At 28.7% G+C, this 18,922-nt stretch overlaps 1 protein-coding gene and 1 long non-coding RNA gene across 2 annotated transcripts in view; one reads left to right on the forward strand and one right to left on the reverse strand.

The window, feature by feature from the left end:
* The window catches only part of LOC100570627, a 67,570-nt gene that overhangs the window by 3,025 nt on the left and 45,623 nt on the right, over positions 1 to 18,922 (forward strand). The window contains exons 2-6 of the mRNA XM_029490204.1: positions 10,115 to 10,156; positions 14,598 to 14,639; positions 17,907 to 17,960; positions 18,378 to 18,431; positions 18,850 to 18,903. The gene's annotated coding sequence lies outside the window, so the exon portion shown is untranslated. The remainder of the gene's footprint in view (positions 1 to 10,114; positions 10,157 to 14,597; positions 14,640 to 17,906; positions 17,961 to 18,377; positions 18,432 to 18,849; positions 18,904 to 18,922) is intronic.
* Positions 446 to 5,104, reverse strand: LOC115034200. The gene is made up of 3 exons (XR_003839546.1): positions 4,959 to 5,104; positions 3,885 to 3,930; positions 446 to 2,142 (listed from the first exon to the last, which is right to left on the reverse strand). It is a non-coding gene; the product is annotated as an uncharacterized LOC115034200 (long non-coding RNA).

An 18,922-nucleotide genomic window follows, 5' to 3' on the forward strand; every position in this document is an offset into this window, starting at 1 on the left:
CCAATTCAGTACCACATTCTTCAAATTGACATTTTGATTATTTTGAACTTATGTTAAACTTGAAGTACTTGTGGGCCGGTGATTTTTTAGGTTTTGGCATCTTCTATTAATTAATGTAAATCAATCAAAATATACCTAAGACATTATTGACATATCTATATAAAATGTATAGATACCTACCTTAAAGTAAGTACCAATTAATGTATTAATTAATAATAATTATTGACCATTGACCAGTGTCCAGTGAAATAACAATAAAATAATATTATATTATTAAAAGTATGTAAGTAGTTATATATAAGAGTAGGTTTCATTATGTGTACCTATAACTGTATTACTATTATAAAAATAATGAACGGCCTAAAAAATACATCAAAATTTGATATCAAATTCATTATTATTAAAGTGTAAAGTATTTACCCTAATATAGGTACTGAACTTAAATAACATAGTGGCATATTTAAAAAAAATTATACTTATTGAAAATATTCAGAAAAATATTCTATTTGATGAGCAAACAAAAAACAGTCATCAAAAATCATAATCTTTAAATGGTAAAAACTAGTTTACTTGATAGAGCCCAATCCCATTTGAAAGAAAAAACCATAACACGTATTAAACGTCATAATGAATGTATTTTGCAAAATCAACAGTTACAACAGATTGATATATTTTTAATTTTGCATAATATTATCTACATATACAACAGAATATCGATTATTATTTTATGATAACTTAACATTTAAATAGGCTTTCTTTTACAGTTCTATCATGAATAATAATATGATTATAATACAACTATTAGTTAATATTATAAAATAAATTAAAATATAGGTAATATACTAACAAATTCAAAATTCTACGATGAATTAATAATAACAACGACAAAAGTTGACAATTGACTGCGTGAGAGGTGCGTCGTAGTGTGATACAAATAACAAAAATACAATTTACCACTTGCGAAGTCGACGCATATAATAAAATGTTTAAAATAGTTAGGCCCTATGGGCGTTGAGTCGTAGAGAAACAATATAATTCTGGAAATCTGGTAAATAATAAATATAGCCACGAATTATGATATTCGTTACTCATAATATTTAGGTATAAATGTATAATAATACCGCTTGGGAAGTTTGTGGCAAATAATACTGAGTATTATTAGTTATTAGTATTTGATATTTTGTTCACGACTGTCAATACGTTATTCAGTTCTGTTGAGACTATGTCTATATTTATTATTTTATATTGTTAAAAGCTATATTTGGGTCCAATTTATATACTAATAAAGTAATAAATCATATTATTTATTAGGTACTGATTGATTATAAGATTGTTCCTGTTAGTTTATTATTATCAAACAACTAACTACAGAATCAAACTCGCTACAAGAAATACGTATAAAATTATATATCACATGAAGAGTTTGTAAAAATGAAATTATTCGGATTTTGGTTAATACGGGTGTTTTGAAAACATAATCATTCGGTTATATTGATTACGGGTATTTGATTTTTTAAGGGTGTTTAGGGGTGTTAAGGGTTTGGGTTAATTCAGGTGCAAGGCCCTGGTTTAAACGGAGAAAGATGATTTTAGTTTTGTGTTATACTTTTAAAAGATTTTTCGTGGGTATTTTAAACTTCTAAAGTATATTATTATGTACAAATAACACTAATTCAACATATCGGCCATCATGTTATTATTAATTATTTTTGCGCCGGGAACGTTACAATAATAGAACGTGCGCCGAAATCGCCGTATTTACTCCGCTACACCTATAATACCTGACGCTTACCGACCGATATGTGTAATAAGTGTGTATAAATGTGTAGCAAGACTCAAAGGAAATGGACGGGTTCGCCGAACAAGACCAGTGAGTGCTAGCATGTGGTGGTGTGTGTATGTGTGTATATATGTGGGTGTGTAAGTTTTTACATTAGAATAAAATGTTAACACAAATTTTCTATATTAAATTGTTTAGTGCACAGTATAAAACATATGACAGTTTTGGCATAACAGACAAAAATAACAATGGTTGGTCATCCGACCCAATTAATAATTTATATAAATCTATTATAATAATAAATGAATCGACTTACAGTATAGATTGTGGAGCGCAGACTGGCCAGCAGCCACTTCTTACGCCTATAATATGGTTCACAATAATAACAATAATAAAAATACACTTCGACGCTTTGCTATCGAAATAAATAAGTATGACAATATTATGACGCATAATGGCGACGAAATACAAAGTATGCTATAACCTGGATATTAGAGCTGGATTAAGTATAGTGATAACAGAAACACACAACGATTTCCGTGTGCCAAAATAACAATGATAATATAAAAAAACAGTAGTGTCGATCACAGATATATAAAAATACTAGATAGCCGACTTCGGTATTATTATTGTCTCCAATAAAATGGCTACCATCGTTATCTAAGAGGTGAATATTTATGTTGTATTGTATTGATAAGTAACAATGTTACATGTTGTTGTATGTATATATTTAATCATGATATATACAAAGTAGTGTCTTATCGCATACTGTATCAGTTTAATTTGTAAACACTCACCTCTTAGATAGCGATTGACGGCCATTTTGTTGGAGACAATATTTTATACGTATGGACTATAGCAGTCAGCTATCTAGTATTTTTATATATCTGTGGTGTCGATTCGCTTCTCTTAATTACAATTATTACAAAAAAAAATAAAAAACAATAACGGCGATTCGCACCTACGAATAATTTACGTGTGTGAAGTTAGCCCCCCCCCCCTTTACTAAAAAACTTTCAAAATATTCGTAACTAAATTTTCAAAATTTTTATTTTTGTAATTCAAAAGGTACAACTGATTTCTCAATGAGGGGTCAACTTTACGCCAGCTCCCCCACTTTAACCAAATCGATTGAAATTAAATTCAAAATCTTCCTTTTAATTTGTACCCATTTGTAACCAACCTTTTAAAATTTGTAACCTCACTGTATCAGAGTTATTACTATTTACAAATGGGGAGGGGCAGCCCCCCAGGCAACTAAATTAACTCCGAAATATTTGTAACTCATTTAGCTTAATTTATAACTATTTGTAACCGACTTTTTGAAATTTTGTAACCTCACTGTATCAGAGTTATGCCCATTTTAAAATGGGGCGCTAGCCCTTCTATAGTCAAATAACTTAACTCCAAAATATTTGTAACTCATTAAGCATAATTTGTAATTATTTGCAACTAAATATTGAAATTTGTAACCTCGCAATATCTGTGTTACAGCTAGTAACTTATTAAGTTTTGAACTTGACAATCAATTAACTCGAAAAGTTTATTTAATCGTTGTCCAACAACATCTTCCAATAATACTCTATGTATAACATAAGTAAAGTTATGAATGAATTACTTATTTACGTGGTGATTGTTTTTAAGTAGGCGCAACAAACTTTTTGATTGAATGGGAAACTATTGAAATTGTTTCAAACAAATTCCAACAAATGTTCATCGATTAAAATGATAGGTTGTAGTAATAGTTTTAGATCGATGTGCCAACTTTATAATACCAGCATTAAGTAGATAAATAACTGGATTAATAATATTAATATTGTATTCTTGTATGAAAATGCTGTGATATGTCGATTAATGACTGGTAATTATAGAGTACAGGCTATAGAGTATTAATGTACTATGATATGTTACGATAATAATCGATATGTAGGTACCTATATTGTATATATCGCAAGATATAAAAACATTTGATTGACTAGCTATTTATAGCCTATAACTAATTCCACATTATGTTCGCCCACGGATACACCAAGTAAAATTTTTTAATATTCCAAATTTCCAATGTAAACTAAAATTGTGATAATATATATTATATAGGTCTTACATTGTTTCTTTCGTTGTAATAAATATGCTTCATAATCTTGCAAATTCTGGAAAATTAAAAAAACAGCTGAATTACAATTTAATTCATAAGATAATTTATTTTATTTCAAAATATTATAAAGTATTTAGAGAATATTATTAACGTGTATTAATACAACAGTCACATTGTAATAAGATAAGGTAAAATAATATAGGCTAATAATTTATTGGCCAAAAACGAATAAATATAAAGTTTGTTTGGAACAATTCACCACTGAAAATGTGCATCTTTTTGGTGAAATTTGAGTTTCAAACCAGTTCAATTAATTATTCAAAAAAAAAATATATATATATTTATTTAAATATGTATATTAAATACAACTTAAGTTGTTCAACAAATGTGTATGATGCCTATTAAGCTAAACTAGACTAAGCTAAGCTAAATTAAAATTTTAAGCACATAAATATTTTTTAGATTATATATTTACAAAGACCAAGTGTCGTATATGCAAATTATTTTCACTCCGGAGTAATTTATAACTAGTCAGCATAGCTAGACTAACATAGCTATAACTGTACATTTTTTAGGGAGCTGGGTGGTTATAAATACAAATAAAAATTGCGCAAATTAATTTTATAATTATTTTGTAAAATCAATTTTTTAATTATTTTTTAAAAATTATTTACAATTTCATATAAACATATATATATTAATATTGTCTTAATATAAATTGAACACATCAATGTCCTCAAACCAGTCCCGACAATCTAACATACCCTTGTTGATTCCTCAAAACGATTTTAATCAACCGGATAAATTAATCACGTTGAAAAACTGTAAACTATGTAGATATACATGAAATGGTTTAATTGAACCTGCGATTTCACTATGAGCTCTGGCATAGGGGGCCTCCCCCTATATACTCCGCTGCAAAGTCCTTAAATAATTATAACAAGGAAAGACTTGAAATAAAATAAAAACAAAAACAAATATGGTAGTAATAGTAAATAATACATTTATTAATAACAGATTTATGTTCCGTAGGTACCTACGTTTTAATATTTTTCTAAAGATTTATTTTATTCAAATACTTACGATACAATTTTAAAGACTGTATTTGATACACAAAAGTAATATTAGAAAATGCAACTATCATCATTAAAATGATAGAAACATTTAAAACGATGATACATGAAATAAAAGTAATTTTGTCGGTTAAAAAAATGTACGTTATGAACTGTGACGGGCGAATGGTTAGCGAAAAAAATAGTTTTCAATATTTTTTCACAACTTCAATAATTTACGAGTATTATGTTGGATTATTTTTCAAACATACAAAATGTATAAACATTTGAGTAAATTATTGACATTTCACTAAAACAAAAGGTTTTAACACACAGGGTAGGTACCTATAATGTAAAAAACAAAATACAGACACATATAATGAAAATATTATATCTATATATTGTTACCCCAGATGGCAGACAAGTGATATTTGTATTTTGAACATTTCAAGGTTGTATATTACACATAGCTTCTGTATACCTATATATTTAAGCTACTATACGCGTTAAATTACTGTTTGATTACTAATAGTTGTTCTTATATTTACTTTGCAATATTATATTGTCGTAAAAACTCAAGTAGAAACAAATTCCAACGGCAAAAAAAGTTTAAAACTACCTACTTAAAAGTTTAAGTTCTTCTCTATAATGCCCCGAAAATATCAAAGAATTAAATAGTCTTAATTAACTCAATTCGACGATTTATCTATATAAGAATTGTTATTTCTTTGATAATTAATCAGGCCTATTATACGTCCCAATATTTTATTTAATAGTTATTAGGTAAAGATAATAGATTTTACTTGTAATTCCAAAATATCATTATTAATATTGAAAATATTAATAAATTAAATAATAAATAATAAATTAAATAGTCTTTAATAACACAATTTGACGATGTATCTATATAAGGATTTTCATTTCTTTGGTAATTAATAAGGTTTAGGGAGGGGGGTGGGGTTCAGTAGAATATTGATAGAATCCAAACGTAATTATTTAATTATTTAAAAATTATGAAATTTAATTCCGTTGAATTCTTATCATTGAGCAATTCGTTGAACAATAATAGGATTTGTACATGATATTAAAATCTATATAATAATATATTATACAAAACAATATTATATAATATAATAAATCATAACGAGTTAGCTACTATAGTTTGAACAATTAATAAGCAATATAAATAATACGGATATTCATAAAGTACGGGTACCTACTTTGTAATATCTGCTGTATCAATCAATTGAAATCTATTGAGTTTCATATATGAATAGAAGAATTTAAATATTAAAAAATTACGTCATTATTAACATAAATGCTTATACCAATAATTTAATATTATAATGATACTATTATATAGTCACAATTCGCCGAGTGAGTGCTTCGAGATTTTCACTTTATCGATTACTAGATGGAAAGAGGTAATTATCTAACACATCATCCGTCATCGCTGACATTTTTGGACATTTTTGTAGTACTCCCCAATTTCGTTCCTGAATGTTTGTACTGTTAAGATAACAGTGCAGAACTTTTAAAAGCTATTCCGACTAAAATAATATAATATCCTACAAAATTGAATAGTATTTGAACAATGTCCAAAAAATAAGTGTATTATATTATGGTTGTATATACTGCTAACTTTATACGTGGGTCAAAATCTATAGGTATTTTAGTTTTTTAGAATGATACCCCTTCATTTGGAATAGGCCATATCTCTGGAACAATGAGGTTACAAATTTTAAAAAGGTGGGTAAGTGGATGTCACTCTGCTGTACAGTAGGTTAAAAGTGGGTTCACTGTTATGGATGGTGTTAAATTTAAATTCAATGATAAAATATCATTGTATAAGAAAAACAATTCTAAGCGAAAACGGTCAGTCAGCCTACTATGACGATAATAAGGAGACTAAAGAAATGTATATACAACCTATTTACGTGGACCCTTGTTTAAAATTTTAAACCCTTAGCTATAAAAGTTGATAAATATTTTCAACATTTGAACTTTAAATGCTTTAAAAAAAAAATTGGGCATATGTAATTTTAATATTTTTCAACTGCTATAGTAACTGCAGTGTTGGGTAATAACGTAACGGAAGTAACGCGTTACTGTAACGGCGTTACTTTGCTTGTAACGCGTTACGTAATTTCATTAGAACTTTATCCAAGTAACGAAAATGTAATGGAAATTACTTTTGACGAGTAATTTCTATAAAATAACGCGTTACAGTTTCAAATTATTAAGTACCTACCTATTGCCAAAAAAAAATAAAATATATGTATAATGCGGGTATTATTATGTTTACCAATCAATCTTATATATTTATATATTTAATTTTGACTCGCCACAATTCAGTTTTCAGTTGTTTTGACATTTTTTTTTGGTAATGCACCACTACATGGGAGACGAACGTTTATCACATTACTTGACCCCCATGCAGTATAATTGTTTTGACATTTGACATGTCTAATTGCACGGTAAATCACGAGATAAGTTATTATTTAATTTGATATAATTTAATATAAATAGGTACCTATAAGTACCTTCGCAGAACGTTTCCTATGATATCTATTATAGCGTGGACTAATGAGTTAAATACGCTCCTATTAACTATGCAGGTTTTATAAATAATTTAGTTTTGTACAAAAACTGTTCAATTTGAAAATACTTATTATTTATTGCTGTATTTAGAATTTACATTAGAATACCTATAACATTTCATTTCTGATAATTAAATAGAATCCAAATATTTATATATTACACTGTTATAAATCATTATAGCCATTTCACATTTGGCATTTATAAGAAACGGTTTATTTTTATAATTGAATAAGTTATTATTATGTTCTATATGTATTATGATTTTATTTTCACAAACATAATAATATTTAATAACACAAATACAAGATTGAGTGCTATTATTCCTTATTTGGTGTCAGTCGATCAGTTGACACTCTACTGATAGGTATAGGTATATGTTTATGTTGTCAGTTTGTGACACAAGTACAAAACTATACTATACTTATCTATATAATGATTAATTACTATTGATAAGTAGCTAAAATTAATAAGTACTATTTTTTAATAGTCATAACTCATAAGTAATTAATATTGTAGTATTGTTATGTAAATATGTATTAACTGTACATCTTATTTTTTTTTACACATTTTTTATATTATACCTTTTTACCATAGTTAATATATTTCTATAAAAAGTTACATTATTGCCTGCAGAATGATAATTATTGCCAAGAAATTTGAAAAAAAAAAATATTTATTTTTTTTTTGTAACGAGAAAGTAATGAGTTACTTTTCTATTTGAAAAGTAAAGTAATTTCACTACAATTTTATTTGAGTAACGAGTAAAGTAACTTAATTACTTTTTAAAAGTAACTTACCCAACACTGTGTGTGGGACAATATATCAAGGGCCTTGCATTAAATTTACACGCTTTTTTACCGAAGAAATACAATTTTATTGATATTTATAGAAAAAAAAAAGGTGGGTAAGTGGATGTCACTCTGCTGAACAGTAGGTTACAAGTGGATCACTGTATAATGGATGATATTAAATTTGAATTCAATGACATTATATCATTGTAAAAGAAAAACGATTCTGAGCGGAGACAGTATGTCAGGTATACGACATAATATATACTTATCTATGGTATTAAAAAAAAAATTGACCTATAATAGTTACCTATATTAAATTACAAATTAATATATATCACAATATCTATTAGGTACTTATAACGCGTTATACATAAACATCAAATCGTGATACTATCATAGATATATAATAGTAGGCCTATACTTTAGAAGTTTCAAGTACCCACGAATAATATTATACAATAATAACAAAATAACTAAAATAGTTATTCTAGGTTTCTTAATAAGTAATTTCGTCCAAATTCGAACTTAAAATGACTATAAAAATAAACTGTGCTTATGTATTTTTTAGATTTTTTGGTAACAGAATTAACAACTTACATGGAATCTTGTTTTAAATTTGCAAGCCTTGGAACAGATAAAACTTTATTGATATTTATAGAAAAAAAAACTAAAAATATTTAAAACTGACAATGTCCGTAAACAGCTCAAAAAGAGTCAAATTATTTTCAAAATGTTATCGTATACAGAAAATGCTGATATAAACATTCAGTAAAATTTTCATGTATCTACAGTCATTCGTTTTTTAATTACAACAAAATAAGAAAATCGTTGCATGAGAAATCGAGTGAATATCAAATGTTGTAAAAATATGAATTTCAAACGATCAAAAAATTTAATTTGAGTTTACAGCAAAAACCAAAATAAATTTTCTCGAAAACAGATTTTGCGTAAAAATTCCCGTTTTTCCTTAATTTTTCTTTTGTTTTACACGGCGTTTTTGAAAACTATTGGAAAAATTTTACTTTTGACCCCCCAAAGTACCAACTAGATTCACTTTCCTATCAGAAAAGATACTGTTGAGGAAAATCGAGGCACTTCTACTGTCCTAAAAGGTGATGACAGACACAAAAAAAAAAATAAATAAATAAAAAAAAAAACACACATCATTGTAAAATCAATACATTCATCGTTTCACTCAGAATCTAAATATGTGTAGACCTTGTCTCTGTGACTCTAATAAAAAAAAAAAAACAGATAATATAATATATATAATAATATATAATAATATATTATATTATCTCAGGAAACATCGCAATTGGTAAATTTTCGCAGGACACTCTGCAATGGTCATTACTAATAAGCTATAAGCAATAATATCATGCTATCTACTATTTACTATTATAGTTACTTTTAGTCAACGATATTCATCGTGTACGTTGTCAAAATTTACGCTTAAAAACAAAATAATGATATTTTATATATTATTTTGTTTATAATATGACTTTTCAAACATATTTCTATTCGAACAAATAATTTTTCAATTAAATTACTATTTGAATAAATAACATTTCTAACACTCGTCATTCTAAAATATGACCTTCGGAAACATGCAATTCGAAGACATATAACCCACCCATTATTCCTAATTATTAAACATGGTACATACGACGATAAGTAAAAATATCAAAAAATAAAAGTTTTCATAAAATTTAAATCAATGCATTTTTTAATAACCAGTAATAAATATTTATGTATTTACATCTTAATTATAAACTTTATCAATTATATTTTCCAGTTTCGACGAAATGTCCCGACAACGTTTTCTCGCTTGGAAAGGGTATTTTTAAAATATTTGAAATAGAGTATACATAAAATTGAAATTTTGACATTATGCTTACCTACTCACCAAAAATTTATAACAGATCATAATTATCATATTCCTTAATATCGAGAAAAACTAAATAAAGCTAACTAAAAATAGTTATATAAAATTGTACTATTATACAATATTATAATTCATAAATATTACAAATATTGTAAACTATTTTAAAATAATGCACAACACAGTTAAATACTATAGTAACAACAATTAATAATCTATATATCCATAAAAAAGTACTATCCCCCTGGCTACGTCACTGCATGCGTAAAAGCCTTTATAACATAATAGTCTACTTAATAGTTGTTCCTCCAGTGAAATTCGTCCTCTAATACTTATTTTTATCCAGTATTGAAAGGGCGAGAACCTATTGACTTGGTAGTTAAAAAGTGAAGGTTGCATTATGGTTCATGTGAAAATTATGATGATCGCGAACGGAATAAGTGATTAAACCGAACAATAGTGTTTTCTAGCGTAGCCAAGATTACCCAAACATATAAACTATTTTATTTTATTCTGTAGGCAAGTGAACTAGCTTTATCATAGGTCTAAATAATGCACCCTGTCTTATCATGTGCCTGACCTCACGAACCATCTTGTCTTGACCGGCTAACAACTCCATTAGTCCACTTATATGCCAAATCTAGAGGCGATGATAAATTATCTTTAATAAGCACTTAGTCACCGACTCTGAGCTTAGTGTCGGAGAAGATCCATTTTAAAGTAACTGTAAACTGTAAACTGTAAACTGTTAAGGTTACAGAACCACCTTTTCCAAAATGCATATTGAAACTGGTGAAGGAGTTCCCACTTCGAAGTTAAACGACTAGAAGTATCTAAAATATTCGGCTCTGGAACACACAGAAGTGTTAAACATTCTATATCATTAATCAGAGGACAGCGGTGTCAATGATCTTACAAACTACTGTATTAGTTCCTCATACGTTAGATCATGGATTCCTATTACGCAAATCAACAATTTTTTCATCGATTTCACTACAGCTTTCCAGAGACCCCGAAGTGAGAGGAACACTAGTGGAGTTAAAATTCCAACTACATGGAAAGTGTGTAAATCTGGTGAGAATTGACAGATCTGTATAGACGCGCCCGATGAATTTCTGCCACAATCTGAATAAATATTAGATAGATAGGTAACATCTAGCATAGAATCTATCTAATGCCGCTAAAAATCGGGAGTAGAAAGATAAGTCAATATTTAAAAAGGTGGGTAAGTGGATGTCGCTCTGCTGTACAGTAGGTTAGAAGTGGGTCATGTCCGTAAAGGGCTCAAAATAAATCAAAATATTTTGAAAATGTTATGGTGTATAGAAAATGCTAAGATAAACATTCAGTCAAAATTTCATGTATCTACGGTCATTTTTTTTTAAAGTTACACCAAAAACCAAATTCAATTTTGCGTAAAAATTCCAGTTTTTCCTTAATTTTTCTTTTGTTTTTCCCGGCGCTTTTGAAAACTCCTGCGAAATTTAAATTTTGACCTCCCCAATGCACCAACGATATTCACTTTCTGATCGAACAAGATACTGAAGTTGAAAATCGAATCATTATTTCGACTACTTATCGTGTACACAGACACAAAAAAAATTAAAAAATAAAAAAAAAATTAAAAAAATTAAAAAAATTAAAAAAATTAAAAAACACACACCATTGTAAAATCAAGACATTCATCGTTCCACTCAGAATCTAAAATGAACACTTAACAGCTTTTATTGTGATGCACAAGAATATCTAAAATATAAACTTTATACTCTCTAGTCTTCCGAGGCATGAGGTATTTAATTTGGAGAGAAGCAGCAAAGTCGATATCAACTTTCGAAAAAGGACTGCACTGTGCAACCCGAGACAGGTGTATGTCAGCTATAATTGGTTGAGGATTTAACACCGATAACCGGACACGAGTAATAAAGTTCTGAATTTCAATCCAATCAACCTTCTAACAATCAAAAACTATTTATAGATGAGGAAAGTTGTCAGTCGATTTTCAGAGTGACACGAGAAAACATGCAAATACCGTACAATTAATTTCGACAAATATGAAGTTTTGAATAGTAAAATTGGGTGTTTTTGACAGTGTGGAATTTGAGAGTTACTTATCGACCTCCTACTCGAATAATTATTTCAGGGTCAAGATACAGTAACAGCCAAGTCAACTGCTTACCTACACTAAACTATAGGATTAAGAGAAAATTCTTGCAGCATCGACCAAAAATGAACAATCTGAGAACATTTAATGATGATGGTCAGGGATTCGATTACTTCAACAATAATTGAAAACGTCTGAGATGTTTAGTTTTGCATTTACATAATTACACGAACTGCCTTACCCGCAGTATTGAGTTCAGATAGAAAAAATAACATCTATATAAATATTAGATTACTGGCTAAATTATTATCTAGATTAATATGAAGAAAAAATATTCAATTTTTATCTAGATAAATATGTAGATAAAACTTTATCATCTAGATATTTAAATTATATTAGTTAATTTTTATTAATGCGTGACATGCTGTTGGATTCTTAATTTTGTAATTTATTAGGGGAAGCAAATCAGGAAGGCTTATTTTGTATCAAAAATATATTAATGAATAAATATAAGTATGAAATATATATAATGACTAATGAGCATACAGACATACAGGTACCAATTTCAATGTATGACAAATACATCTACCCAAAAATCATAGTTGTATTTGATACTAATTAGTAATTACTACTTAACATAAATATTTTCTGGTTTAAAAAAACTGGTTTATAGACTTTTTATATTATATTCAAACTATAAATTAAAATAAGTACAAAAAAAAAATTAAATAACATTTTATTATTTTTGAAAATAATTATTCAACACAACATAAATAATCAAAATAACATACAAAATAATGCAGGCTTGTTAAATTTTTTGACTTGCAACATAGCAACATAGCTTAATCTCAAATGTTATATCTCATAGACAGTTTCTCTGGTGTGTCAATACTTGAATTGCTTCACTAAAGAGTCGTTCGACTGGAGCTGAAGACCTACTTGTGTTGTATCTTAAGAACACTTGTTTAACTATGGGATAATCTTCTAATACGGTAATTTATTTTGAGGGAGAATTTAGGAACGTCAAAGCCTGTACAGAAGAAAAGTTTGTAATTTTTAAATCATTAGCAAAGGATCCATTATTGGAGTGTTCATACAAACATGAATAAATTTCCTGATAACTATTATCACTGACTTCATCACCATTAGCCCCAGCAGTTCTTTTTTGGATCTCACTGTTATTAGAATACATTTCCTTGCACTCAGTCAAAAAAAGTTGTTTACACAAGTCAATGTATCGAACAGGAATCCAACTTAATTTAAATTCAGGATGACTAATTGAAGCGATGATAAAACTTTTACTTTTGGACAAAGACAAGTCAATAAATAAGCAAACCTTTTTTCCAAACTTTGTACTATTTGAATACATAATTGTCTACAGTATTTTAAATTTGTAAACTTTATTCAAGTTCGGCGTAAAACTAAAATAATCGGTGCGATATAGCCTAAGAAACCTTTTTTTTTTCACATTTCTTCTTGTCCAAAGAAATTGTTAAAGGTTCCATTACGCTACAGTACTCCTTCAAGAAAACTTTTGACTTGAAAGTAATTACCGGAGATGAATCATAACGAGGTCGCATCACTCAACTGAACTGTACTTAAAACTTTTGAAACACATTGTCCAGAGAGCCCTGTTAATGAAGCAGTACATTTTGTCTGAGCAATTTTTGGTGATGACTCTGATTTGCGATCCTTGATTCACAGATGGCCCTGAGAGGTTGAACACCTCTTACAGTACATCAAACCAGTAATACCAATGTACCAATCAATATGGATGGAGACTAGGGATACTATTTCTGAATCCTGGTGCAGTTGTGTTATATTCTTTAGAATATATATTTCATATATTTTTCACAATGTACAAGCTTATTGTTATCTGTGGAATGAAACTATTATCTGCAATTAGAGGAGAAAAGACTGTTGCAAGTCGTTTATATAAATATTTAATTAATTTAGTTAATTTAACATGTTAAGTATGTACATTGCATAATATTGAATTTAGGGAGGTAACGGTTTGGTGTTGCTCCTAGTACCAATATTTTCTGGATCAAAAATGTTATCTATTTTTTGTTTTTATGCGAAAAAGATGCAACATTGTGCATTAGTCTGCATTTAAATATAAAAAAATTATTGTTGGGTTTAAGCATAATATTGTTTTATATTTCTGAAAAATAAGTTATAAGTGCAACATTTATTTTGTAATAGGGATATTTTTAAAATTAAACAATATGAATTCGCAAGTGACGGTGTATACCTACACACATAAATAACTACAGTTATACTATTATATTTCAGATAAACCTAAAAGTATTTTAGAAATCGTAAATAAAATATTAAGTAAGTTATCGAATATTGACTATCATGAATAACAGAAATAATTAGAAATAAAACAATTGACTATCCATTTATATTGATAGTATTATTAGACATAATTTAAACCATTCAATTTAATACCTTAATGTAAGTATATAAAATAATTAATTAATCAAGTAATTACCTGCATAAAATAAATAAAAAATAATAATTTGATATTTATTTAGTTCATTAAGTTTTATTTTATTTGATAATTATTCACACCCCTGAAAGAATAGTGACCAAGTAAGTAATATAGTGAATAGTAATCAAAATATGAAAATGTTGGGAAATCGACTTTTAATGTTTCATTATGTAATTTAGTCATTTATAATAGGATTTTTAATTAATTTTTAATTTTTCAATCTTATATTATTTATAATATTGTATAGTTTACTTGAATATGGTTAAAATAATAATTTAAGTACAATTTCACCTATGTTTTATTGTAAATTTGATTTTAGTTTGACTTATATCATTATTTCTGCTTTGATAAAAAAAGTACTTTTTTTCAGCAGAAATAATGACACAAGTAAAAAAAAAATCCTATTTACAATAAAACAAAAATGAAATGGTATTTAAATTATTATTTTAAGTACCTATACTAAAATATAAATTATGAAATTCTGAAAATGTTGATGGTAATTACTCGAAAAACGTATTTTTTGAGTTGTGTCACTATTCTTTCAGGGGTGCAAATTATGTAAGTTCTGACTGTTTTGTGCGAAATTCCATGATGCTATATTATTATTCCTTGAATTGTCTTAATCACAAACAATTAAATTATTATCAGATTACAATATTGTATAAAGTTACAATTCAATATTCTTTATTTATTGTTCATCTAAATAAGATCAGCATCCAAGGCCATTAGTTTACTTTAAAAAAATTACAATTTTACCATTTACATTTAATTTGAAAGAAATATTTGTACTAAATACAATTGTTTAATTTAATTTTCTTTAGGTAGGTACCTAATTAATAATATTAATGTTGGATGAGAAATTGTTATTCTTATATTTTTCTCAACTGTATATAATGTTTGGAAGACTATTTCATTTTAATATAAGTTACATAGGTATTAAAAACTTAATTATTGTTTGCTCGCTTTTGTCCTTCTCTTACAATTAAAGCTTATGCCAACTTAAATGGCACTATCGCCCGCTGTTCACTATTTTTAATCTTGTATAAGTTATTATTAAATACAAAAGTTGGTTGTTGTCAATCTTTTATTTATGAATACTTAATAGATAATATGATATACATTATTTATTATAATAAACAATATTTATAGCAGATAATGTAGCATTTTCCGTAATATATAAACTCAACAAACACATCAGGACCAAGGGTAACACATACCGTGATGCAAGGATCCGCAACCAACTATCGGAAGATATATTCAAAAATCTCAAACCAAACCTGCCAGTATCCTACATAGTTGCCTGCCTCTAACACACTGGATTGTTCAAATTAATTAACTAACATGTACATTATTATATACATTTTTTTTCTTCTTTATTTTGCTGTAATATAATACTTTATTTTGTAATATAAATCTCCCAATGGCCTTGAAGCCATTTTATAATAATAATAAAAAAAAAACTTAACTTTTACTTTCAATAGCCAATAGGCCGACGGCCATAAAATACACAAGACACAACTCACCTATGATACGTCAAGGTGCGGATTGCATCCCACACGAACCGTCCCAAAAATGTTAATATATCCAATATAATTTACAACCCGCACACGTGCGATCACCTATCTGTACTACAACGAAGAACTCACAGAATACATCATGCCTGCCACTGAGGACAGTACAAACACAAAACAAAACCACACTTTTCACAACAACGCTGGCAAGCAATGATTAATGAACACCTTTGAATTGGAGAAAACTTTTAATGAAGGGTAATGACAGTTATATGCTCATCAGAATCGTGTTGAATGCACCCACCTTACAAAGGTGGGTGACAGGATAGGATGATGGTAGTAGCGGCGATGATCAACAATTTGTGGTTTAAGATGATATTTTATTGGAAATGTAAAGACAAAATTGAAATTATACTGTTAGATTATTCGAATTAACGAAGGAATATGGTGTCTTAGAAAATAAGCGATCTCTCGAATATTCTCTCAGTCAGAAAAACGCCGACAGCGAAAATAATCTAAGTCAAAATAGAAATAATGATTACCAAAAGTCGAAGCAGTACAGGAGTGCATACGTATGGTTGCAAAGTCTGATGGGCTCCTTAGTAGTCCCTGATGGCCTGCGCCGTCGTTTCCCACAGCCCATGTGGTCACCTTCCATAATTAGATGGTTCACTAATCATAGTGCAAGTAATGACTTATAACTCAGGGTTGCAGATATGCCTTTGGTCGATGCGGGGTATCGTTATTCACGGCCGTCTTGTCATAGTGCCAAGACCATATTCATATAATCTACTATGCGCCGAGGAGTTCCAATAGATATCTTACCTGCACTGTTTTGTCATCTGGCCGTTGGTAGATGCTGAGGCTGTTGCTAACAACTATTGCTCCTCCAGGATCTCGTCGCAACTCTGACATCATCTCGACTATCTATGTGTTACTATAGTATATTATATATTGTATATTATAACTATGTGTGGGGTGGAGTAAAGGGGTCCGTACGTAGCAATTGAATCACAACACAAGACAGTAAAAACGTGGTTTAGAGGCAGTAGCCGAAACGAAAACCAAACGCGGAGAGATAACGAAAAGAAAAGTGCTAGGCAAAAAGCAACAAAGAACAGAAATAATTGAATTTAATGGCCACTTTGAATGGTATAATTAACACTTAAACTAACTTTTTCGAAAATGTAAAACTATAAGTCTGAAAGAAACAAAAACTAGAAACATTTAGGAGACACTACAATTTAAATTTAATTTACGCAGAATACATATGAGAATAATAATTGAACTTAAACTGAACACAACAACACACATATGAGATAAGTAACGCAGTGATCTCACACACACACTAGGTGGTCAGTACACGACAACTGACGCCACCATCGACCACGCTGCAAAGGATGCGTGATAAGAACCACCACAGGACACAGGGCATAATCATAGAACAAATAACACTAAATTTTCACATTAGCGCTAGCAATAACTTAATATTAAGTAAATTATTATTCAAATTAAATATATTATATTTTTACAGACTGTAACTCGCCACCTCCCAGTGAATATTAATTTGATTTAATGTTATTTATGTTTTAATAGATGACACAAAACCCGAAGAGAACGCTTCTAGTTGTAGTCTCGATAATTTAAAACGTAAGTTAATTTTTGTACTCATAAACCAATTTAAAAATTTTAAGTCATACAATATTCACCTTAATTCAAATTTAGTTTTTTATGTATACACTTATGACATTACGTTATACATACAATAGGCATTGGTGATTAAAGATATTTAGGGCGGGAGGGCTTCTGAAGCCCCACTAGGTGGTCAGTACACGACAGCTGACGCCACCATCGACCACGCTGCAAAGGATGCGTGATAAGAACCACCACAGGATACAAGGCATAATCATAGAACAAATAACACTAAATTTTCACATTAGCGCTAGCAATAACTTAATATTAAGTAAACTATTATTCAAATTAAATATATATTATATTTTTACAAACTGTAACTCGCCACCTCCCAGTGACTATTAATTTGATTTAAAGTTATTTATGTTTTATTAGATGACACAGAACCCAAAGAGAACGCTTCTAGTAGTAGTTTCGATAGTTTAAAACGTAAGTTAATTTTTGTACTCATAAACCAATTTAAAAATTCCTAAGTCATACAATATTCACCTTAATTCAAATTTAGTTTTTTATGTATACACTTATAACATTACGTTATACATACAATAGGCATTGGTGATTAAAGATATTTAGGGCGGGAGGGCTTCTGAAGCCCCACTAGGTGGTCAGTACACGACAGCTGACGCCACCATCGACCACGCTGCAAAGGATGCGTGATAAGGACCACCACAGGACACAAGGCATAATCATAGAACAAATAACACTAAATTTTCACATTAGCGCTAGCAATAACTTAATATTAAGTAAACTATTATTCAAATTAAATATATATTATATTTTTACAAACTGTAACTCGCCACCTCCCAGTGACTATTAATTTGATTTAAAGTTATTTATGTTTTATTAGATGACACAGAACCCAAAGAGAACGCTTCTAGTAGTAGTTTCGATAGTTTAAAACGTAAGTTAATTTTTGTACT

Source organism: Acyrthosiphon pisum, chromosome A2 (assembly GCF_005508785.2).
Source record: "Acyrthosiphon pisum isolate AL4f chromosome A2, pea_aphid_22Mar2018_4r6ur, whole genome shotgun sequence".
NCBI classification, from domain to species: domain Eukaryota; kingdom Metazoa; phylum Arthropoda; class Insecta; order Hemiptera; family Aphididae; genus Acyrthosiphon; species Acyrthosiphon pisum.